The sequence below is a fragment of the Lygodium microphyllum genome, chromosome 10, assembly GCF_053477565.2.
Source record: "Lygodium microphyllum isolate KBCC chromosome 10, Lygodium_microphyllum_v1.1.10, whole genome shotgun sequence".
Classification (NCBI taxonomy): Eukaryota; Viridiplantae; Streptophyta; class Polypodiopsida; order Schizaeales; family Lygodiaceae; genus Lygodium; species Lygodium microphyllum.
Genome location: NC_141144.1, coordinates 109,414,417 through 109,438,747, shown reverse-complemented (window position 1 = coordinate 109,438,747; position 24,331 = coordinate 109,414,417).

Genomic DNA, 24,331 nt, shown 5'->3' with positions numbered 1-24,331 from the left:
CATCCAAAACACTCTCAAACACTTCCATTAAGAACCATACATCACTCTAAATCCATCACAAATCAATCATTCAGACCTCAAGAACAACAAAAATCAGAAATAATTCAGTCTTTTTCCACTCTCAACATATCCCCACGCTTAGAAAGGAAGCGTCCTCATGACCTAAGAAAAAGAATAATATAAGTTCAATAAAGAGATAAATTTAATCTTCTTTAGTATCTTCAACAATCACTCCAAACCACGACCCCAACTTATCACTTGTATCTCTAGAAAAGAATACTACTAAAGGAAAACTTCATTATTCATTCACACATCTGATAAACAATAAAAATTAATAACAAATTTTTAAAGCATATAAGAGGTTCTTCAGCCTGGAAGTGGAATAAGTAAAAGAGGATGAAGAGATGGGTAGGAAAAATCATAAAATGAGGAATAAGCTAAAGAAGGAGTGGTTGAAAATTTAAGCAAATCAGTTAGGAAAGGTGTCAATTGATAAGCAGAAAAAGTAGAAGGTATATGGATAGATGGAGAAGGACATGGCAGAGAAGGGGAAAAGACTCGATCTTCAATGAAAGAATAATAGATAAAGATTGAAATTTGAGGAAAACCCTGAGGTTGGAAAAGGAGAGGTAAGATAGCTGCTGAGTTGGATTGATAAAGGGAAAAATAAGCATCATAGCGATGGGCCATTTGTTGATAGTACAATAAGCTAGGAACAAAGAGACCTAAAACAGATCGTCGATGGTAGGCATCAAAGAAGGATGAATCAAATGGATGGTTCTTGGAAAGATAAGCTAGGAGATCCAATTAGTGTTCTGCACATAAGTAGAAGCTATATTCTTGCGTTGGTTCAAGACTACATAATCAATCATTGAATGCCATGAAGTGTCAGGGCAAGTAGCCACTTTAGAAGAATAGCACTGGAACATGTCATCTATCCTCAACTCCAAATGGTTGATATATAAGGCAGCTTGTAAGACCACATCCCCCACATACCAAGCCATATCTACATCATCTGAAATTAACACATCACCTCGTAGATACATATAAGACAGCAACATGGTATCCGTCATTACGGAATCCTCAAAGACCATACGGACAACTTCTGTCAGCAAATCAGAAGACCAAGCCCCACTCCATGGAAGAGGGAGATCCATCATTGAGAGCTTAATATAGAAGGACAACTTCTGCAACTGATAGTGAACAAAAAATGAATGGTCTGAAGGAACATACTCCTGAAATTGGTCAAATGTAGACCATAATAAATCCATCTTGGACTGCAATCTTTCCACTTTATCTTGAAACAACGGACATAATGTGGCTTGTCTCTGGAGAACTGCCAAGTCCTACTGAGATATAGAAGGAATCATAGGAACATTGGGGCTTGGAGGAATGGACCGTGACTACGCCAGTTGGTCCTGCAACTGCTTAATTTGGAAAGCTTGGGATTCCAATGTATTGTGAGCAGTTTGTAAAGCTGATAATTTTGTATCTAAAAGAGCCTTAAACTCGTGAGCTTCTTTGGACATTTTCTCTTTCTCTTCCAAAACTCTAGCGACCTCTAACTGAGCCTCTACTAACTGAATTTTCAAAGAAGATATTTCTTCTCTCCAAGTCTCAATCATTTGTGTCTTCTACTCCATGTGCTTAAATAGACCGACAAGAGTGTCTTTAGCACAGGATAACTCTGTGGTTGCCTTATGCATCTGGTCTTTGGATTGCATTGATTCTTCATAGAAAGAAGCATATAACTATTAAACACAATCTGTCACTGAGAGATTGACAAGAGTGTCTTTAGCATAGGCTAACTCTGTGGTTGCCCTATGCATCTGCTTAAATAGATCGACAAGAATGTCTTTAGCACATGCTAACTATGTGGTTGCCTTATGCATCTAGTCTTTGGATTGCATCAATTCTTCATAGAAAGAAGAATATAACTGTTGAACACAAGCTGTCTCACTAAGAGTTCAATAGAACTCTGGATGTCATTACAAAGGAAAGGAATGGCATCCCTTGACACTAAACTGTTCAGCGAAGGAACTGATATTTCCAAACAACCCTCTCAATGTGCCCTGAATAAGTTATTGCATGTGAGGTAGGTAGGAAGGTCACTTCCAGAGGTAGCAAGAACTTGTACTGAAGGAATGACTGGTGGAACTTTCTCTGCTACACGCTTCAAGCGCTTCCGCTAAATGACCAATGGAGGAGGGGAATCAAGATCCTCTATGTCAATAGGTTCTGAATCCTCTGAAGGTGGAGAGCGAGGTAGTGGATCAAATGGAGGAGGAGGAAGCACACCCTTCTTAAGGCCTGAATATGTCAAGAAAGCATATAAATATGAACCATAGGTTACATTGGTAACATTCCCTATAGTCACTTTGATAAAATGTTGGTCCATCTTCGTAAAGGTAAGTACTCCAATCAATTGCAACCCCTTTTAACACCATCCTGGAAGCTATGAAGAGCTCCTTGGACAAATAGTGAGATGGTGTTTTGGCAGGCATAAACTTGTCTTGGAGAAACTTGCAAACTAGCTTCCAAAGAGAATCAATGATAATTGAAAAAGGCACTCGTGAAGTGTTAATCACCTTCTTGACATCAAGGACCTCTTTGCTCTGCTTCTGTAACAGCTTGAGAATCTTGTCATTTGAGAATAACCGTCTGGCTGTAACAAAGGGTTCTCCTTTGTAGGGAAAAGCCTTTGCTAACCCTCTAGGTATCAAGACCATGGAAGTACCATGAACCAAGCCCGATTTCTTACTCTATGACGCAAGAAACTCATCACATAGGGCTGGATCGTCTAGAATCAAAGGGAGTGAAGCAGCCACCACAAAAGTTGCAAGGCATGCTTTCGCGATAGGCTCAAAAGTCAGTAGGGAATAATAATCCCTATTGATCAATGGGACATACTAAACAGGAGGAGGAGCTTGAGGCGCCATTCAAATGGAATATACACATACACCACAAACACAGACAATCACAGAGAATACCTACAAAATAACAAAATAGCTATAAAAAAGAAATTGATCAAAATAGGCACACAAAGATGTAACTAACTAATTGACCACCCCAAACAACCCACATCCTAGAAAAAATCCGGCATGACCCCTACACATATGCAATCGAAAGCTTCATGCTATGCAACAAGTAGGCACCCAAGACCTCGTATTAGGCAAAAAAGAAAACTACAAACCGCACTCGTAATCGTATCACACAATCAAACCGTAATTCCTCAAAAACCTAATCAAGACCTAACTAGAACTTTGATAAACAATATTAGCTTAAAGGACTATACGTACCTATCCCACGAAGCGTATTTATTAAAAAGGAAGAAAAATGCAGTGAGGGAAATGATTTTAATGAAGGGTTCATTTTAAGAAATTATTAACAATGGTTGAAATTTTATTAGGTTGTAAACCTTAATAAGAAAATGGTGGTTTATTTTTAAATTATTAATTACAATTTATTAATGTAAAATGGTGCTTTTAACGAAACCCGGAGTGCGATCCCTAGACTCAGGTCTCTAAATGCATATTCATTGATTAAAATTTTAATGTGTCTGAAGTGCTCTTTTTTTTCAGTGCGTGCATTTTTGTGATGGCTGGTTCTTTTTTATTAAAAATTAAAGTGCATCTGAAGCACATGTAGCGCGTGTAAAGTGAACAGTAAATTGATTTTAAGTTATTAGAAAAATGTGTGTTTGGCACGAGCGTGCATGAAAAAGTGGGTGAATAAAGTTCATTTTAACAATCAATTGTGGTTAAGGGATGACCAAAATAAATAAAGCACGAAAAATAGATACCTAGTAGGGGTGTGTATGCAAGAGACTGAGGGCGCAGTGAGTAGTCCCAAATGCAAGGAATCCAACAAAAAAGCAAAAACCACCGACTAAAAAAGTAAACATTGTGTTTAGGTGATGTTGATTAGTGTTTGGGTGAAATTGTTATTATTATTATTATTTTAATTGTAATTTAAGTGTGTTTTGATTTTGTATTTTGTGTGTGTGTGTGTTTTTTTTATTGGATATATATTTTATTTTAAAATATTCCAAAAGTAATCAAATGCATTGGTGAAAATTTTGTGTTTTTTTTAATTTAATTCTGATTTTTTGGAATTCTAATGAATTTTTCTCAATTTTTGGTGAATTTTAAAAAGATTTTAAATATTGTTATTTTTTCGCAATTAATTCTCTATATTATAATAAGCAATATCAACCAAAAAATTACCCAATTTAGGGAAGAATTTTTTATTAATTTTTTATTTTTAATTGAAGTTTTATGAATATTTTTAATATTTTTAAGTGTTTTTAGATATTTTTAAGGTATTTTTCTCGGGTTTGTGGTAAATCAAAAGAGATACCCGGGCTATGTGTGAATACATGTGTGTGCTCGGGGACGGCACGCTTCACCGCACGGAGAAAACCAAACGCACGTCCTCGCGCATGAACACCCGCTGGCCACTCTCGTACCGCGTAGGCACACCTGGACGCCCGCGCTGTGTGTGAAGGGTGGGGGTAGAGTGGGGAAGGGGCAGGAAAGGGGGCTAAAACGGGGGGAATGAGGGTTAGTTGAGGTTAGCTCAACTAGGCAAGTAGGTTAACTAAGTACAGTGAGGGAAGTTACTTAGATGAGTAAAGTTAGGTTAGGTTAGATTAAGTTAATTAGGTAAGGTAAGTAAATTAAGGTAATTAAGTGAATTAAGTTAGGTAGGTGAATTAAGTTAGTTAAGTTGATTAAGTTAATTAAGTTAGTTAAGTTAGTTAAGTTAATTAAATTAGATTAATGAAGTTAATTAACTGAATTAAGTTAGGTTACTAACTAAGTTAGTGACTAACCTAAGGGGAGGCAGGCGGTGGAAGCGAAGAGGGAAGGAAGAGGGGAGGCTGACAGGCGGTGGCGTGGCAAGGTGGAGGGAGAGGGAGGCATTGCTAGACGTGGTGGAGGGAGAGGGAGCGCGGCCGAGGAGGAGGAAAAGGGAGGCGCTGCTGGAGGGGAGGCAATGGGAGGCGGCGGGGCAGGGTGGAGGGGGAGGGAGCGCTGCTGGAGGGGAGGTGATGGGAGGCGGCGGGGCAGGGTGGAGGGAGAGGGAGGAGGGTGGAGGAAGAGGCGGCGTGGAGGAGTAGCGAAAGGGGGTGTGGGAAGGCGTTGGAGAAGTAGCCGAGGTAGGAGGGTGTCTTGAGGAGAAAAGGAGGGGGAGGAGGACTCGCGAGAAGAAAGGAGGGGGAGGAGGAGAGAGGGTGTCGAGCAGACAACAGAGAGGAGGAAGGAGGGCGACGTGGAAGGAGAGATGAGGAGGAGGAGAGAGGGCGTGGAGGGCCGCGAACGAACGAATAGGAAGGAGGGCGACGTGGAAGGAGAGATGAGGAGAAGGAGAGAGGGCGTGGAGGGCCGCGAACGAACGAATAGGTAAGTTAAGTTCTTTTTTTGGTTTTTTAATTTTTTTAAAAAAATTAATAAAATTTGTGATTTTTTGTTTTTTATTATTGTTATTATGTTTTGTCTATTGTTGGTATTATTTTTGTTGTTTGGGTTCTATTGTTGTTATTATATATTTTTAATTTATTAATTACATTTATTAATTTTTTTATTTTGTGTTTATTATGTTTTTTGTTTTTATTGGTGGTTGTTTATTATTTGTGTGTTTACTTGTTTACTTTTCTTTTATTTGTTTGTTTTTTGTTTTGGTTGTCTTTTTTTTTGGTTTTTGGTTGACTTTTGTTTAAATGGTTGTGTTGGTTGGTATATTTCGGTTTTGAAGTCCATTAAAAGAGGAGCGCATCCCCGACCTGCGCGCAAGCGCGGGGCGGGAGGAAAAAAAAATTGCATTGGCAGGATCAGACGGGGCAAGGATAGCGACACGCGATGCACAGAGGCCACGGGGGCATCCGGAGGTGCTTAAAACAAAAAACAGGAGCGTTCATGCACGACACGAGAGATGTAGCCACATGGCAAAAGGAAGAAAATTTAATAAAACCCAAACTATACATCGGATTGAAAAACTGTAAAAAGGAAAAATGTGCCGGGAGATGAGGGAAAGATGATAGAAAAATGCGACATGGGTTCTGGGGCAAAATCACGGTGTTCACATGGGAAAAACACAAAAAGTGAACTCGAAAAGGAATTCAAAAATTAATATGGAATGATCTGTGCATCGGAATAGAGGACAGTAAAAAGGAAAAATGTCCAAGAGGAAGGGAATTCATAGGACTGTCATGTCATAATGCACTGCAGGCGGAGAGAGGAGGGATTCACATGCAAAAAACACAAAAAAGACACCCAAAAACACATGGAAAAATTAATAATTAAAAATCCAGAAGTCGAAAGAGGGGGGAGGAAAAAGGAAAAAGTGGGGGAAAGGCTGGTGGGACACGTTGTCAAGTTAAACAAGACGTACGACGCAAACAGGGCATGTGCACATGGGAAAAATGTGAAAATTACGTACGAAAATGTCCCAAAAACCCGCAAAATTTAATAGTGGACCACACGGGCATTAGAAGGACACGGAGTAAAAACAAAAAATATCAAGGGGAAGGGGGTGGTCAGAGCGGGCATGTTGAATCACAGTTCCGAAGCAATAAAGGCACGCTCACATAGAAAACCGTCCAATTTATGGGAATCGCTTCAAAAATTAACAACTCAAGAACCATCGGTCGGAACAAGGGTTGGTAAAAAGGAAAAATGGGCAGTTCAAAGGGACGAACAGGGATGCAAGGTTGGATGTGAGTCTCAGTAAACATAGGGTACATTCACATAGAAAATTGCAAAACACAGGATAAAGGCAAACAGACAAGGAACAACCCCAGGGACAGGGTGAAATAGAACGGAGGAGTGGGGAAGGGACCCCATCAGAGTATAAAAAATGAATTTTTGCATTTGGAGGTGGATAGATGTATTTCCATGATAATATGGAGAACTGATGCGCAAAGATGTGTCCCCACACTTAAGACCTTACCGTGCAGGGTTATATGCAACAACATAACCTAGGACTTGTCAACCAACTGGATGCGGGCGTCCCCACACTTAAAACATAGCATACACTTGCAATCATAAGGATAAGGTTAGAAAGACTTGGCCCATTTCGTGTATGGTCGAAGGCACCGTCACTACTATAGAAGGATTGGAGTTGGCTGCAGAAGGTACCATGGCTCACTCCAGCATTTAGCCAGCATGGCAGGGACCATGCAGTAGCACCTAGGGAGGTAGCTAGTTGATAAAGCCCGTCGGGGAAGGTGTCATTGACGAAGGAGAGTCACTCAACTCAGGGGCACTCAAATGGAATGAGAGAACAGTCACTCGCCCCATAACGTACATCACTTGAGATAATATTGATAGAAACCCAGATCTCACACCTAGTGTAGGAATGGACAAGGGGGTGGTGCAGAGGGAGTATGCCAAGGTGCACAATTGATGGTGCATTAGTGCGTCCGTCTGGCATAGGTGCAAGCAGGAAGGCCAGGGAGCCTTGCAGTGCAATGTATAGAATAGAGTGATGTATCCTGTGCTCATAACAGAGACCCACCCCATTGGTGCATAGGGAAATAGAAATGTACCTGACTCCAATGGTCGTAACGTCCCTCAATCCTCACCTCTCAATAATTGATTGAAGAAACATCTGTCACACTCAGCCCACCCTCTGTCTCACGCTTTGTTGAAAGATACAGAGGGTAGCCCATTCCTGAAACCCATTAATGTTATCCTCACTGTCACTTGTGTAGAGCTTGTATGCCTTATGTACATTTGATGGTGCAACTGTGCATCCGACGCCCTGTGCTGGTATACAGTGCAAGAAGGAAGGCCAGGGAGCCTTATGGTGCAGTACACAAGAACATATTGTGTGTTGTGCATTAAGAGGCCCATCCCGTGCATGCAACACTCCGTTCACACATCTCATCTCTCATTTGATTTGAAGGGAAAGACTGGTCACTCACCCCACCCTCTGTCTCACGCTCACTGATAGATACAGAGGGCAGCATGTACTCACATCCCCATCCTGTTAGGATGAAAACTCACATCACTCAAGGGATTGGTGATGAAGATCGTGTCAGCTGTTGTTGTCATTAGGATCTTGAAGACGAGGCATTATTTCTTTTTCCTTTGTTGTTTTTGTTTCGTTAAGAAAGATAATGGTAGAAATACCATGTGTCAGGGCCAACCTCGCCATTGTTGTTGGATTAGACGAGAAGAAAACAAGGTCAAGTTGAGAGGTATCTGTGAGGGGCTAGCAGAATGAGATCGTCTCATGAGGAGAATCATAAGGGCTATCAGAAACACGAAGAGAAAGATAGTGCGATGCCTAAAAGGGGAAGGGTAGATCAAATCTGATTGTCAAGATCCCCAGGGAGGGAAGTACTTCTTCAGATGATAGCCATTGATAAGGAAATGATCATTAAAGGCATCAACAGTCTACACCTGAACAAAGCCATTAGGATTGGCCGCAAGTACCTTGTATAGGCCCATCCACCATTGTTGAAGCTTGCCAGGAAACTTGCCAAATCTCAAATCATAGGCTAGGACAAGATTACCTTCTTTGAACTCCTTGTGCTTGATGAAACTGTCATGATAGGCCTTGCGTCGCGCTTGAGTGGTTTCCATGCACTATAGGGCCATCCACCGTATCTCATCCAAGCATTCCAAGTGCAGGAGGTGGCATTGCAGTGACTCATCATCTCCCAAGCGTTCTTTAATTGCCACTTGCAAAGAGGGCAATTCTAGTTCAATAGGGTAGACAACTTCTGTACCATACACTAGTTGGAAAAAGGGGTCTATCCTATAGCTACCTTATGGGAGGTTCTCTATGCCCAAAGGGCCTCTGTAAGTCGATCATCCCAATCGCCATGATGTGCGGCAATTTTTCTTGTTAGAATCGAGCAGAGGATGCAATTGGTGACTTCAACTTGGCCATTGGCTCTAGGGTAGTAAGGAGTGGACTTGTGATGGTGGATCTTATACAGCTCCGTTAGCTCCTCCATGATTTTGTTAAGGAAATGAGTACCTGTATCACTTACCAGCTCGAGGGGACTGCCAAAATAGGTAATAATATTCTCATACATGAATAGAGCTACACTGTTACCATCGTCGCGCTTCAGGGCTTTAGCTTCACACCACTTTGTGACATAATCCGTACATACTAAGATGTATCTGTTCTTCTTCCGTCTGATGGGTGGATTGATGGGACCCACAAAATCAATCCCCCACTTCTTGAACGGCTTTAGGGAAAGAATGGGCTGCAGTGGCATAGCACTTGTTTTGGTGGGTTTCCCCATTCGCTGACAAGCATCACATCTCTTGCAGTAATCATATGCATCCTTATGGAGGGTAGGCCACCAGTATCCTGCTAACAGAGCCTTCCTGGCTATCGCTTCTCCTGCGAAGTGTCCACCACATGGTTCATCATGGCATGCTTTCAATACTATGCCGATTGTATCTCCTGCAACACATCTTCACATCACTTCATCTTTGCTTATCTTGTACAATGCACCACCTAGCAAAGTGCAAGGGGATGATTCTAACAGAAGCTTCTTCTTCTCACAGCTTGAGATGCCAAGAGAATACTGTTGAGTTGCCAAGAGGTTGGCTATGTCTGCATACCACGGAGTAACTGTTTCAACTAGAAACAAGGAAGCATCAGGAAGGTATGGATCATCCTGTTCCACTTCTGTAGTTTGAGGGATCCGTGATAGATGATCGGCTAGGACATGGGAACGGCTAGGCTTAGTGACCACTTCAAAATCCAACTCCTGGAATAGGAGCAACCATCTCATCAGTTTTCCTTTAACATCTGCTTTTTTCATTAGGAAGGATAGGGCTTCATGATCCACCTAGAACTTGAAATGCATTGACAATAGATAGTGTCGAAACTTCTCTAGTGAAAACACCATTGCCAAGCACTCAAGCTCTGTCACTATGTAGTTCCGTTCCCTATCAATGACCTTTCGGATTGCATAATATATCGATTGATCTACTTTAGAGGGGCCCTTTTAACATAGGACAGCACCTAGCCCTTTGACTGATGCATCTGTGTACACATGAAACTCCTTCTTCTAATCAAGAGGCTGGAAGATAGGTGCTTGGATAAGGTGCTATTTTAGGGCATTAAAGGCTCCTTCATAGTCATCAGTCCACCACATCTTTCCTTAGGAGCTTGTGCAAAGGGGCTGCCTTGGTTGCAAAATGTGCAATAAATCTTCTGTAGTAGCCCACATGACCAAGAAATCCTCTCAATTGCTTGAGGTTTATTGGTGCTGTCAAGGCGGCAATCTTCTCAATCTTCATCAGATCTGTTGCTCCCTTGTGCAGAGAAAATATGGCCCAAAAGAACTCCTCATGAGACGCCAAAGACACATTTTTTGGGGTTGAGAGAAATCCCATACTCTCTACATCTGTCAAAACATTGCTCTAGATGTCCCTAGTGCTCTCGGGTCAAACTATAGACACAAAAGTCATCAAGATACACCTCAATGAGATCATGCAAATGATTCTGGAAGGCAGCCATCATTACTCATTGGAAGGTGGTAGGAGCATTACAGAGCCCAAATGGCATCACTCTATAGGTATATGTCCCCCATTCTGTGGTGAAGGTTGTTTTGGATTGGTCCTCTTTTGTGATTTGAACTTGGTTATATCCGTTGAATCCATCCAAGAGGGAATAGAGCTCATGGCCTACCACTGTGTCCAACAGTTGGTCTGTAAAAGGGATAGGGAAATGATCCTTCTTCATCTTCAAGTTGAGCTTTCAAAAGTCCACATATTCGAAGTTTTCCGTTCTTCTTGGTACTACCACAATGGGCGAAACCCATTCACTGTTAGCCACGGGATAAATGAACTCAGCTTCAAGGAGCTTTAATAATTCGGCCTTCACTAGAGCGGAATAATTAGTATTCATATGCCTTTGTATTTGCCTTATAGGTTTGGCATCAGGCTCTAGGTCAATGTGATGTTAGCATATTGTGAGATCAATCCCCTTTAGATCTTTATATGACCAAGCAAACATGTCTAAGTTCTCTTTGAGTAGGTCTCACAGGACCACTAGTTCTTCTTCTAGAAGATTGAGACCCACTTTTAGGTGACATTCAGTACCGTCAGTATCCAGGAATGTTACTTGCCTTTCACCTTCCACTTTGTGGATGAATGTCCCACAGATTACTTTTGGCTGACTATTTCAAGGGAGTAGTGTCATCAACTGATGTTCCACTAGAACCAGTGTCCTCCTTCTGAACAGATGACTCATTTATCTGTTGAAATTGTTGGAAGGTTATTAGAGCTTTGTTTTCTTCTGTGTGAGTGGTGATTTCTTTTGGACTTAGGGATTCATGGATGCGTCAAGGAATGTTACATAACATGGACCTTCTAGAATCCGTGGCTTTGATGGTTCTGGCTTCTGTTGACAAGGGGCATCATCATTATCTTTTCTCCAGACTGAATGGTCAGGGCGACAAGAGCCATATTTTTATTCCTTTGATCCATTTCTTATGTAGATTCTGCATACTTTGTGGTACATTGGTTAACCCAAACGGAACCATGGTCATTCCCTCCAACACCCCAAGATCTTCGGCCTCTGAGGTCTCTATAGGGACTTCAAAAAGATCATCCACTATCAGAGGATCTTCTTCAATTGCACTTTCATAACATGTTTCGTTTTCTTCCTCATCCTATCCATTATCTTCCTCTGGAGGCTGTGTCTCTGCTACTATAGATGCTCTGTAGAAGAAGAACAGATCTTCTGCCTCTGTGTCTGCTTCTGCTTCTGCCTCTGTCTCTGGCTCTATCTCTGTTGTGACTACCATGTAACAGGGATAACAATAGATCCATGCTTCTATCTCACTGTCAGAGGTGATTGCAGAAGTCAATTCTAGTTGAGGCAGGAGGTATTCTCCCATGGACAAGGACTTTGCTTCCCTTGGAAGTTGACTTACAGTGCCCACTGTTAGGGATTATGCCTCGGTTTTCTTAGGAAATATTTTTTTAATAGCCTCTTTGTCTCTTGATGTACCATCTGTTACCTCATTGGAGGAGTCAGTTATGACTTCGATGGATGTGGATCCATTGCCTTTTTGCGATCCATACAATTTCAACACCACTTTGTTGGGTCCTCTGCCTAGGGTTAGGGTTCCTTTGTGTTAAGAGAGAGAGAGAGTACGAGAGATATACACAAGATGTGCTCCCAAAGAATGATTCATATTGATGTAGAGTTAGTATATATAGTGAGACCCAAGTCAAGTGAGAGGTGATATATATAGTTGTAACATCCCCACTCAAACAAAGGTCTCTGGCTACGAGTGAAAAAACCATTGGGGAGAACAAGGCAAAAACCCGAGCCCCTACACATACCTATGATAAAAAAATCATTTACTATAAAGTTTTCTTGAATACAATGATACATGCCTCAATCAGTGAGACAAGAACTTGGAACAATACCAAGTGCATTTCTTAATGAACTAAAGTGAGCTTCACTAAGAGCTTTTGTGAAGATATCTGCAACCATTTGATCACTGGGACAATGCTCCACCATAATGGAACCTTTCTTGACTTCATGTTGAACATAACGATAATGAATAACAATATGCTTTGATTTACTATGTTGTATATAGTCTTTGGTAAGACTAATAGCACTTTGGTTGTCGCATCAAAGAGGTGTACTAGATGATGAAGGATGTCCCAAATCTGCAAGTAGTTGTCGAAGCCAAACTAGCTCACGAGCTACTAATGATGCAGCAACATTTTTGGCCTTAGTTGTAGAAACCGCAACACATCGTTGTTTCTTGCTGGACCAAGAAACCAAACATCCATTTACAAAGAAACAATTCCCACTTGTAGATCGCATGGATAAATGTGAACTTGCCCAATCAACATCTGTATATCCGATAAGGTCAAGAGAAGTTGAAGAAGATAAAGAAGAATCCTCTCGATGATGATAAATAAGACCAAACTCCTTAGTACCCTTGAGGTACTTAAGAATACATTTTGTAGCACTCCAATGAATAGTGGAAGGGGAAGAAAGATATTGTCCCAAAAAGTTAGCTACAAATAAAATATCTGGTCTTGTGTTTAAACCAATAAATTGAAGACAACCAACAAGATTAGCAAAAGGTTGATGAATGGTTGATTCTTCATTGCGTATTGTAGATGCATCCTTGGTAGAGCTCGAAAGAATGGGAGTGTTACATTCTCACCAAGATCCACCATTTCAAATGCAGTCGATAAAAGCTTCTTCATAGCATCCAAGAAAGCAATATTTTTTGACACAAGAATAGTATCCTCAACATATAGAGCAAGAATAATAAAAAAATTGTCCTCCCTTTTGATGTAAAGATTTGGGTCAGCAAAACATGCAACAAAACCTTTAGATGTGAGGAACTGATCAATCTTAATATACCAAGCACGAGAGGCTTGCTTCAATCCATATAATGCACGATGAAGCAAGCATTCAAGATGCTCCTTTCCTACAATCATAAAACCTTCAGGTTGCTCCATATAGATTTCTTCTTCAAGATCTCCATTGAGAAAAGCCGTTTTAACATCCATTTGGTGAATTTTGTAGATCAAATAGTGTTGCAAAAGCCAAAAGCATACGAATAGTTGTGGAGTGCACAACGGGAGAAAATGTTTCTTGATAATCTACTCTTGCAATCTGCGAGTAACCTTTTGCAACAAGTCGTGCTTTGAACTTATCAAATGAGCCATCAGCTTTGGTCTTGGTTTTATAGACCCATTTACATTTGATAGGAACACGATTTGGGGGGAGTTCAATAAGAATCCATGTACCTTTGGAGATTAAAGAATCGTACTCAGCTTGCATAGCTTCTTGCCATTGATCCCTTTGAGACAAATTGATAGCTTCCATATACGATATTCGATCCTCTTGGAGGAAGACATAGCATCATCAAAGACATCATATTTAATAGAATAGAATCCATGCTCTATCTCAATAGGAAGATTGACATATATCTCCAAATTTTCATCAATCTTCTTTGGAGGTGAAGGAGGTTTATGATCATCAGAATTAGTAGACTCACAAAGCAAGTAAGGAAATGCACTAAGCAAAGACTGTGTATCATCTGAAACATTTGACAACCATGTGCCACCCATAGTCTTCTCATCAAATATAGCATCACGACTAATGATAACCTTTTGAGTAGAAGGATCATAAAATTTGTAACCTTTGGAATGATCTGAATAACCAAGAAAAATAACCTTCAAACCTGGAGGATCTTATGTTGAGTGTCCTTGGGCACATGAATATAAGCAATGCAGCCAAATGTGCAAAAGTGAGAGACTGAAGGTGTCTTCCCTCTCCAGATTGTTATAGGAATTTTACCAGCAAGTGCAGTTGTTGGAAGATGATTTTGAATAAAAACGGCTGTTAGAAGTGCTTCAGTCCACAACTTTCGAGACAAACCATAGTGTATAAGCATGCAACGTATAGCATTAAGAATAGTGCAATTTTTGCGCTCAGCAACAACATTTTGCTAAGGAGAATAAGGAACTGTAAACTCATGATGAATACTGTGATCCTTACAGAAGTTATCAAATAGATTGGATACATATTCACCACCATTGTCATTGCGAAGAGTCTTTATAGAGAATCCAATTTGAAGCTCCATACTTATCTTGTATTGTTTAAATATAGATAAAGCCTCAAACTTATGTCGAAGAAGATAGACATGTGTGTACTGTGAGAAATCATCAATGACAGTTATAAAATATCGATATTGAGACTTTGAGGTAGGAAAAGGACCGCAAATATCGGTATGAACCAAATTCAAGAGAGCACAGGAATGTGATGAAGTAGAAGTGTGGAAAGACAAATGATGGTGTTTTCCAAGTGCACAGTACTCACATATTCCCATACGTGGATGAGATTTAAGATCCATACCTTGCACAAGACCATGACGATGAAGATCAAGAATTTTGGCAAAATTGGAGTGTGCAAATCGTTGATGCCATAATTTGCAATCTGCATCTCCAGGGACAGTAACAACATTTGCAACCATATCATTCAATGATAGCTCAAATAGATTACCATGTCGAGGAGCCACTGCTATAGTATGTTCATCTTTCTCTATACAACATTGATTATGATCAAAGCCAACAAACAAACCAAGATCAACTAGACAAGCAACATAAAGAAGATTTCTTTGCAAATCTGGAACATGAAGAACTCCTCTTAATATTCTAGTGGATGAAACAATCCCCAGATATAAATCACCCACTCCTTTGACTTGACAAGTCATATCATCCGCAAGGTAAACAAACTTCTTGACAGGAAGAGAATGATAATTATGAAGCCATTGCGATTGCTATGTCATGTTTATAGTGGCACCTGAATCAACGAACCATCATGAACATGAAGTACCTTTTTTGGAGAGATATCATGATGGACAAAATTGAGCTCCTGATGAGTATGATCATCATCAGTTGTAGTTTGTTGAACAATATAAGCTCGAGAACGTTCTTCATCATATCTGGGTTTATAACAACGACGAGATGGATGATCTGTATGCGCACAATAATCACAAGGAGGAAAACTTTTGGACGAGCGAGGTTGCTTTGTAGTAACTCCATGCTCCTCATCATATTGACGTGCCCAGAATTAGAAGCCACATGGCCTTTCTTATCACAATAAGAACAATGTTTGTTAGGATAAGCAAGATGAGAAGATTTACCACCTTGATTAGGGCGTCCACCTTACTGAAAACGTGGAGCGAGACGCTTGCAAGCAACAAAAGCAACATCAAAATCTGTTTGTTCGCGAGTGACCAAAACAACATCAGATTTTTCCAAATGATGCTCATGACATTGAGAATATTCAATAAGAGATATACATGCTTTGTCAAAGTGGATATCATCCTTGTTAGACAAAATAGTGATGATATTGTCATATAAAGGATCTTTGATAGTATGAAGAAGTTGAGTAACAATCTGATTTTTAGCAACAGGAGCGCCGAGAGCACCAAGCTGATTGATAATGTCTTTAAAAGCCTCGATATGAGAGTGCATAGAAGTACCAACCTTATATTGAAGATTCTTCCAAAGAGTTTGGAGATATAAAATTTCGGTGACCGATTTCTTCTCAAATGTTGAGATAAGATACTCCCAAACAGCATGAGAGGTTTCCAGATGAAAGACATCCAACATAAGTGAGTCAAGAAGTGCAAACAATATATAACGAGGAGCCGCTTTGCCACAATGAATCCAATTAGTATGATCAATTTTCCATTGTTCAACTAACGGGCCATTAGTAATCAGAGAATTGTCATTCATCACATCAATAGGTTGAACTGGGCAAGACAGGTCACCCAAAACAATATCAAATAGTTCATCACCTTCAAGAATTAGTATCATCTTTGCTTTCCACCCAGGAAAGCCTTGTCCTTGGAAGAAGGGAACCGAACGTTGGCTAGACGGATATCGTTTACAATTACGCAATTGGCCATGCTTGTATCTCGAGAGAAAATAAATAAGATGAGATCACAGAATTTGCAAACCATGAACAAGACAAGCGTATTTGAGACACGTGACAATCAAAATAAGGAGATGCACGTAAGAACGACGAAAAGTATTGAGTGACTAAAAATAAAGCCCAAAATAGAGAGACGTAACGTGCAAGATAAGATGATACGTATAAGAAAAGTGCTATTTTGGTCGAACAAAGAACGTGAATGAGAATAAAATATCGCTAAAAATAGCAAGATGTTTGCTTGTCGTAATCAATGTCATTAACGAAGATGAGCAATTAATGAACTGTAATTGGGGATTAACAAACTGTAATTAGAATTACCATTTTAAATAAAGAATAGCAGATTTGAGCAGAATTGTTGTCCGATTGACAAGCAGTTTTGACAGGATTCGAGAGCACGACGAGAGCAAGACAAAATTAACTAATACTTATAATTTGAACAATTTCATGTATCAAATCATCACTTGTGCAAAGAATTCAATCAAGTATAAACAATGAAACAACTTATCTTCCTTGTTGTTGCTACGCATCCATAGCTCTGATACCATGTTAAGAGAGAGAGAGAGTATGAGAGAGATACACAAGACATGCTCCCAAAGAATAATTCATATTGATTTAGAGTTAGTATATATAGGTGAGACCCAAGTAAAGTGAGAGATGATATATATAGTTGTAATACTTTGAACTAGTCCGTCCTGGCTCTTGCTTCAAAAATCCAAGGTCTTCCCAACAGCAGAGGGTATGAGGTCCCATAAGAATTTGGTTTGACCACCAAATATGTTAGCCAATAGTCTCTCCCTACAAGGGTTGTTTTTATGTATGGGAGGATGCCCAACGGTTTAATTCTACTTTGGTCTGCCAATCTAATAAGTTACTGTGTAGGTTGAATTCCTTGCAACCCTAAGTCCTTCATTGTCACATCCGTCATTATGTTTACTGATGAGCCTCCATCAATCAATGCATCTGAAATAAAACATCCTTCAATCCATACACTAATCTCTGGGGTTCCATGGTCTAGAAAAGGCATTAGCCACATCTACTTCCTTTACAGGCTCTAGGGCCTTATTAGTCTTGGTCACTGTTGAAGGAGCTATTCTTAGTCCATGTCTTCTTGTCAAGATGATTTTGAATTTCTTTTGGCAGCTGGGAGACAGCATCAGCAACTGTCTGAATGTTAAGTTAGGTTTAAAAGTGTCTAGGTCTTTTACCAAGTAATATTCTTTGATAGGATCCACAGGCTTCTCCAACCTGCTGGGGAATGGGGCTACACCCATTTTCATCTTTCCTTTTTCTTCTAGCAATTGCAGCATCGGCACTTCTTCTGTCTCTGGTGGTGCTTCTGCATCATCTATCTCCTGAACCTCTGGTCCTGTTTTTGGAACTGTCTCTATGACTCTCTGTGGCACTACAATGCTCTGTACTGCACTGTTCTGTCATGTATTTCTCTGTCCCTCTGTTGATAGGTTGAACTTCACAGTCTTAGCAAGAGAATTATTTTCATTCTAAACAACTGGTTTCTTCTTCTTCGCGTGAGTGATAGCGGCAACTTTCAATTCGACCAAATTGGAGGCAGGCTCTTGTGCCTTCTATTGGCTATCAGTACCATTGGCCTTGACGGGGGCTGGACTTGGACAATCCTTTGCAGTGTGGCCTTCTCCTTTGCATCGGCTGCATAAGGGCTTGTAATCCATAGATCATCTAGGCTTTGGACAATTCGGGGAGGTATGACCCTTTTCTCCATACCTGTAACATTCCACTTCTGATCTTTGACCACCGCCAGACTGTCGTCCTCTGTAACTTTGAGAGGGAAACATCCTTGGACCGAAATTAGGACCAAATTTCCTAGGCTTTGGTCAAATATCCTATGTTGTCATTTTGAATTCTAGCAAGTTGAATATTGCATTTTCATCCTTCTATCTTTGTTCGTGCGTCTCTTTCAGAGAGCAAATATCCATTGTATGGTTCTTCCACAAACAGTAGGAATAGAAGGCTCCAGGAATTGTTGGTTTTTGGGTACATTCTGTTAACCTCGAGTCAAGATGGTGAAAAATGAAGGAAAAAGTTAAAAAAGCATGGAAAAAGAGCAAAGACATGTAGGTGACTGCTAAAGCTAAGCCAAGACAAAAAGCACAATTTTAAATGAAAGGCACCTCAAAAACTTGGAAAACTCTTGTAAAAGAGCGCCAAGATCCCTCCTGTGCCAATTATAAGATATTAGACGGGTGTAGGCTAAAGGCATAATGCTAGAAGAGTAAAATGGAAAAACAACCTTGCCACAATGGCCGGTCATGTAAAAAAGGGGATGGGTGCCCATGGGATTTTAGGGCTTGTATATAAAGTGCAAAAAAATGAATGGAAGCTCATTCTTTGGTGTGTGGCTAACAAGAGCTTTCTTCTTCCTCTCTTCTTCTCTCCTTCTTCCTTGTGTGTGCTCTTGAGAGAGGGAGTGTGAGAGTGTGAGGGAGTGAGTGTGTGGGAGTGAGGGATCAAGAGGGTGAAGCCCTTCACCATCTCCTCTTCTCTTCTTCTCTTCTCTTATGTTCTCTTCTCTCGCACGTGTGGCCATGGAGGATGGAGCTTGGAGATGGAGGAGGCTTGAGGATGCTTGAGCTAACATCAAGAATCCTGGAGCTACCGAGGTGTGCAAGGGAGGAGGCTACTCACATCAGCATCAAGGTAAGCTCACTACACTCATAGGATCGACGGTGCGTCGGCTAGGTGAGAGATAGCCATTAGAGCTTGCTTGAAACACTTAAAGCAATAAGCGGACCGTGGGTCTTGGCGGTTGAGCGTGAGCTCCCTCTACATTTTGGTTCCATTGCCGGGACCAACAGATTCAAGCTTGAGCAGTTGAGTGCCTCATATCGAGCATCAAAGTAGGGGATTCATCCCCGAAACAGAGCTTGAGATAGGTAGGAAGTTTGGGTGTTTTTGATCTTCAAAGACAAGTAAGTACTTTGGGACATTTTGTGTGTTTGATAATTGGAAAACATGGAGAAATTATTTCAGTTTTTTTGCTTTCGATTCTTGTTGCATTTAGAGTAGACTAACATTAGGAAATCGCACCCGAGAGGCACAAGGTTGCTGCTGTAAAACAGGGAGAAAATCGAGAAAAACAAGTGGAAAATGGAGGAAATGCTCATTTGAATGTGTAGGAATTGCAAGGAGAGTGATCGGTAACATCCGGGTAATGTCCAGCAGGGGTATAAGTTCTTGGAGGGCAAGGAAATCCTCATTTGCAACTAGCTGAGAGAGAGAGAGAGAGAGAGAGAGAGAGAGAGAGAGAGAGAGAGAGAGAGAGAGAGAGACAGAGAGAGAGCTTGGGTGACCCATTTCAATCAATTAGTCCGAGGAGTTACGTTACTATCGGCGATCCCCAGGTATGTAGATCTCTTCCCCATCACGCCAACATCATTCCTATTGAATCTGGTAGCTTGTAATAATCAATACCTTAAGATTTTTGACAATTTCATACTCGAAAGTGCGTTAGGGTCGACAGAATCGGACATCTGATCTAATGTCCGATTCCTAGAATCGGACGCTCGGACCACCGTCCGATCGGACCATCCTGTCCGATCGGACCACTCAAACCAACTCGTCTGATTTTGGAAATCGGACCATAGGAAATCGGACCACCTGTCCGATCGAACACCTCGTCCGATCGAGGCAATCAGAGCCACCCCTGTCAAATTCGTAGAGTCGGACCTACAGATTAGGACACGTCAGCAATCGGACCATCCACCTGGTCCAATTGGACCACTTGTACGATTTTCAAAAATCGAACACTTGACCCCTATCCGATTCTCAGTGATCCCTGTCCGATTCTGAGAATCGGACAACTCAAAATCAGACCCACCTGGTCCAATTCTCAGAATCAGACCACTGGTAAATTGGACGTCCGATTCTCAGAATCGGACACACCCTTAGGCAGAAAAAAGAAAACATAAAAAATTGACCTCCCCGACCGACTGGAAGCGCAACCCGCTCCAGGACAACATAGCGAACGCCTTGTAGGCAGTTCCCGACGTAGGAGTCACAAGCAAGGGACAGGGGGCAGTGCTGGAGCACTCCCCGGTGACTTGATGCATTGAGAATGGAAATCCAATCGTAGGACTTTTGATCGACCCCCGAGCGAATAGCAAGAAGTAGCGCAGACCCTAGAATCTGCTTGAACGGCCAGGACTTGAGCGACGAAGCTTATCAGGCCTGAGATGAGACAAGAGGGCATAAGGCATATAGAGATTGTTTGCCGCACTCACATTGAATTCCGCACTTGAAGTACACATAAGAAAGCTGAAATCCTGATTGACCACAAGTGCACGAGAAACGACACACACTGAGTGATCATAAATTGAGGATTGTATTCAATAAGTCAAGGAACTCACTCAGATAAAACCACTCAAGGAACCCACCAGCAGGAGAGAACCAAGACATAGACAAACCATCAAAGCATAGAGTAGGACCAAACAAGGAGTGCCAATGACGTGGATCTGTCAAGTCTATTCAACTTGATCGACAGCTTAGTGGAGCGAGAGAACTTGACCTTGGCGGAAGAGAGCTCGGACCATCGCTCTAATGAGGAGCTTGATTTGAACGTATTCCCAGATGCTATTCAGCACAGCTGGTGAGCAGTTACAACACGCACGCTCGGTATGAGCACCGTGGCAGGACAACAGATGCAATCATCGTAGATCTAGAAGAGAAGAGAAGGCTAGCCCGTAAAGCATTGCAGAGCATAGCCGAGTACAATAGGGATCAGCACGCTAGGAGCCAAAGGCAAAGCATGGAGCTGCATGCAGTGCAGCAAGTGCTGAACTTAGCTAGCCGAAACCGAACGGACCATGAGAGAGCACTAGAGGGAGACTTGACATTGAGCGAGCTTCTCATGAAGCTGCTGCTTGATAATACACCAACAGAGCAGAGTGCCACCGCACTAGCGACGTTGCTGCTCACAAGATTAGGGGCAAGCCAAGGCTCAAAGAGCTAGGCCAAAATACCGATTGTTGCCAAGCAACTCGATAAGTACCAACCTCATGACGATCCGTACAGCTTTGTTGAGAAGTTTGAGCAAGTCTGTGAAGCCAACGGCCTCAAGGACCTAACTGAACACTCGCAAGCATTTGGGCTTTGCCTAGGCGGCAAGGGTAGGACGTGGTATATGAGCTTAGATGCTGCAGAGTGTGCCAATTTCAATAGCCTCAAGGATCTCTTCATTAAGAGATTTGCCAAGCCTGGATACTCCGATAATCTACTAGTACGCTTGATGAACGTCAAGCAGAAAGGGAAGGAGGACATCCGTGACTGCTTAACCCATGTGAGGAGCCTCTTCAAGAGAATCCCTATGGGCGAGTGGCTGACTGAAAGAGTAGTTTTGATTGTGTTCATCAGCGGCATTCCGGACGAGGAGTTATAGAGGGCTTGGGCAAACAATTTGAGCTTGCAGCGAGATGCGATAGCTAGAGTGTTTGAGGAAGCCATTAGAGTCGATGATCAGTTGAAGGAGCGAAACTCCAGGAGCTCGAATCTAGAGGAGACCAACTCACGAAGCTCAGAGAGAGCGTCAACCTCTAGTGAGCGATCAATCACATCATCCCAAGATAAGGGAAAAGCCACTGAGACAGACCAAGGCTTGGTTGATGTCAAGATGGAATTAGCCAAGTTGCAAGACATGTTGAGATGACCAACGCGCCCGCATGTCCAATGCGTGTACTGTGGCGGAAACCACTTGCCTGCCTAGTGTCAAGACCCTAGGTCAAGACCTTGTGCCAACTGCGGTAGGTCCGGCCATGATGTCACGCATTGTAGAGTACCAAGAAGACTTCCATACTTGCAACCCTACGGCCAGCCTTGCCTAGCGAACAGGCCGTAGCCATTCTTCGAAAGGGGAGCCCCATTGGCTCTTCCCGTTCCTAATGATATGAAACCAGTCGTCCCTAGAATGGACATAAACCCTACAGGAATTACTAGATCGCCTGGTCCTTACGTGACCCATCCACCGAGCGATGCTCCAGTCCACTACATGGAAGAGCCCAGTGAGGAAGAAACCTATATATACCCTTATGTCTCGCATGAGACGAGGGCAACGCTGTCCTCATGGACTATCGACCCGTGCTGGTGATGGTGTTAGGAAGAGGACGAGGTAGAGGTCTAAGAGGGCAGACACAAGATCCAGTCACCTGTCGGACTTGTGGTCACCCCGGTCATGTCTCATCACGCTGCCCTGAAAGAGAGCAGCAAAACAAAGACAAGGGTGACCAAAGGTGCACAGAGTGCGGAATCACCCATCTCTTTGTAGATTTCCCAAAGCGAAAGCCATCTTCTAGCTCAGCCAACGTACCATCTGTCCCATTGGGGCTGTTTGGTGTCGAAAACCTCAATGGAGAGGCCACAACTATCCCATTGCGGGTCATGACCCGAGCCCAAACGAAGCAGGCCGGCATCTCTATGCCAGGATCTAGCAATCTTGACGTAGCCTCGATAGGGAAGAAAAGCCGCAGGCGTAAGAAGAAGAGATCGGAAGCTAAAGTCCCACTAAAAACTGAGAGCGCTACGACTCTGCCTGCTAGAAAGAAGGTTTCAGATGTAGAGGTAGAGACTTCAGCCCCTAAGACGGTCGAAAAGGGAAGAGCTAAGGTAGGGGAATATCCGCATCCGAAGCGATAGTTAGAGGCCATAGAAAAGGTGAAGGAATGGGTGAAGGAGGCTCAAGAGCATCTCAAGGACGCTGAGCCCATCATAGAGGACGAGATTGATGATCTCTCCACCGTAAGCACACCAATAGCACCGCCCCAACCTAAGTCGGCATAAGCAACTGTGCCACAAGCAGTGCCTCTAAGACCAAGCCTTAATGCTATAGAGCCGCAAATCAGTCGTGGCCATTGGCCAGGACAATCTAGGTTAGGGGAAAGACGAGTATCCAACGATCTCCTGACCACGCTAGTGACTACCCCTGTAACACTTAGCCTAGGAGATCTGCTTAGGCAGCATCCTACCTTATGGCCAGGACAATCTAGGTTAGGGAAAAGACGAGTATCCAACGATCTCCTGACCACGCTAGTGACTACCCCTGTAACACTTAGCCTAGGAGATCTGCTTAGGCAGCATCCTACCTTATGGCCAGGACAATCTAGGTTAGGGGAAAGACAAGTATCCAACGATCTCCTGACCACGCTAGTGACTACCCCTGTAATAGTTAGCCTAGGAGATCTGCTTAGGCAGCATCCTACCCTATGGCAAGATCTTAAGTAGTGGGTTGAAGGGTCACGAGAGCAAGTCACGGCAAACCCTCAAGACAATGATGCAAAAATGCAAATACCAAGCTTGTGCATGTCAATGCCTTCTGGGAAGGTTCCGAGATGCATGCGATCTTGCCAGTTTTGGCCCTAGTAGGTGACACAACAAGAAAGGGAATCGTAGACACGGGAGCTGGGGTTAGTGTGCTTAGCCACGCAGTGCTTCAGACTTGGGGAAACCCGCCTGTCGAAACTGTTAGGTTTAATGTCACGTTAGCAAACGGTATGAGAGTGAAGCCATTTGGGGTACTTAAGAATTGGCCAGTGAAGATCACAGGTGTCCAGTTCTCTATTGACTTTATAGTCATGAAGGGAGTGGACTACGATATCCTATTAGGCCAACCCTGGATGCGCAATGTTAGAGTCATCGAAGATTGGGGTAATGGCTTGATCTTCCTTGGCAATAGAACGGATGCCGTAAGGATAGAGATGGACACTTGGAAGACCTCACTAGTCGACCTAGACACCATCTCTGCTATGCTTAAGGGTAACATTTAGGTCAAGAAGTCTTATGGGCCCTTGACCAAGTATATCCCATGCCCAGAGGATGAGCGGGATTGGATGCACGTTCTCGCTACAATCAA